The sequence below is a fragment of the Arachis ipaensis genome, chromosome B07 (genome assembly GCF_000816755.2).
Source record: "Arachis ipaensis cultivar K30076 chromosome B07, Araip1.1, whole genome shotgun sequence".
In the NCBI taxonomy this organism is placed as follows: Eukaryota; Viridiplantae; Streptophyta; class Magnoliopsida; order Fabales; family Fabaceae; genus Arachis; species Arachis ipaensis.
This window is the reverse complement of record NC_029791.2, coordinates 9,333,752-9,336,211: the sequence shown is the minus strand read 5'-3', so window position 1 is coordinate 9,336,211 and position 2,460 is coordinate 9,333,752.

Below are 2,460 nucleotides of genomic sequence, written 5' to 3'. Positions count from 1 at the left end.
TGAATTGACTCTTAGATTAAATTGACTTTAAGATAGAGAGTTGATTTTTTCCTCTCGTTGTAAGTTCAATTTCCTAAACTTATATATATAACTTTCTTGTTAAGAGGAAAATGATAATTATCATATAAGTAATTAAACTCTATATAACATAATGAGAAGTAATGAGAAGTTATTGTTATCATAATATTATTTCTTCAATAATTTTAATATGTAACATGTTTTTTTTTTTTATTTGAGATCATTCTCAATCATTAATTAAATCCTTGTGACTTTGGATGTACTTGAGCATGGTTCCTAAAATTAGATATAGAGAATTAGTTCAAAATAAAACCCCAGAAAAGTATAGGAAAATAATTTTTTTACAAGCCAACATAAGCCAACTCTGTTATAATTTAAATTTTATAAATAAATAAAAATTTAAAAATCAAACTTTAAAATTCAAAAAAAATTCTTTCTACATTTATCCTAATCACATTTATAATACACAATAAAAATAATCCATAAAAAAACTAATCCTTTTTCATTCATTTGGAAACAGTCAAATCTTTCCCCCCATAAACCCGCCGTCTCCACGCAGTTTTTGACGCTGTCATCCACCGACCACCGTCGCGTCTTTCGTCGCGCTACACAGCCTCTTCCTCACGTCCTGTCCCGTTCTTCTTTCGCCGATGCTGCCGCCCACTGTCCCGACGTATCTGCACTGCCGCGACCTATCCGTTGCGACGCAGCCACCACTGGGCCCCTATTCGCGATGCACGATCAACTACTCCAATCCATGATGACTCCTCCACTCGCGATGCGCAGCCTCCGTTGCTTCCTCCTCGCAATGCGCCACCGCGAGTCCCCACCGTGTACGTAACGCCGTCCAAGATGTCGTCGTCGGTCGCCCTACGGCTCTTCTTCTCCTCCTCCTATTTGGTTTTGAATTATTATTTTAACTAATTTTTTATGTTTTTTTTTCCTAAATTTCGGATGATTCTTTTTATTAGTTTTGGGTGATTCTTTTTCCTATGTTTTGTATGTTTTTTTCCTTAGGATTTGGATTATTCTTTTTCCTATGTTTTGTATGTTTTTTTTCTTAAAATTTGGATGATTCTTTATCTTATGTTTTGGTATTTTTTTGGAGTTTGGACATTTTTTTAAGAGAAATTAGGATTTGCGTAATAAATGGTAAAAGGTGAATTAGAGTAAGAAGAGGTAATTAATAATCGTTAATTTTGTATTTGTTAAAAAATAAAATTTAAATAATCAATAATTACTGACAATTAATTAGTATAGGGTACAATTTAAATATGTTTGTTGACTTGTTGTTGGCTATATCCTTGTTGGTTCCCTAGCGGGATTGCTAACAAAAAATGCACAAAAGAAATCGCAATAACAGAAACTGACAATGAGACAATGCACGAACAGACAACTAAGTTGGAACATAATCGATGTTTCTGGACCAAGAATAGGGATGGAAACAAAATAGTGATTGAATCAGGATAAATTTAAACAAAAGACAAAAGATAAAGGGATGAAATTGGAGCAAAATTAATAGAACAAAATCAAACAAATTAAATTGGGACAAAATGATGAAATTAAAACAACAGGATAAAGAGAAGAACGAACCAGTAAGAGGAGAGAGGGTGCGATTGAATAGCGCACAACAGGACAAGGGAGAATGACGTCAACGATAACGTCGACAACATCAGGACAAATGGGCAGCCACATGACTCTACGATGACACGGATGTGCACGGCGGAGGGAAGAACAATGGTTTTGCACCCTTCCAGTTTCCTTTCAAACGTAAGAGCTGCACGGCAGAAAGAGCAGATTAGTGACGGGGAAAGACGTAGTAGCTAGAATTGATAAAAGGGAGTTACACGGCAACAAGGATTCGAGTGTGTAATTCGCACCTTTGCTCCCTTTGAATTCGCACAAACACAAGAAGACTAGCTCTCGAATGTTGAAGGCGAGGATTTTTTATTCAGATCAACAAAATGCTATTTGCGGCAGTTGGGATATCAAACCGCCATTATCTTGATCGATTTGTAACGGAACTAAAAAATACTAACAGAACTGTCAGTATCCTGTCAATTTGCGGTGGTTCAAAAAATTGCCGCTAATTTTCCATCGCAATTTCCCGTGTGTTATAGTGATTTTATTTATTAGATTTTTACATAGTACTATTTCAAAATCAAATGTTGATGATTTAATTTTTAAAAGTCATATTAGATTATTATTGTTATAGATGTTTTGATTTTTTGGACTTGTGTAGGCTATGATGAATATTCCGATCCCAACTCAATTTACTCATGGAAATGTTAAGTTTAAAATAAAAATTTATTTTCTATTCGAAGGAATTGTATAATGAGTTTTAATAATTTAAATGTAATGTATCTAAAAATATTTTTTTCTATCGATGATAATTATTCGGACAACTTAATAATGGATTTTTTAAATTTAGATGAGTTAATT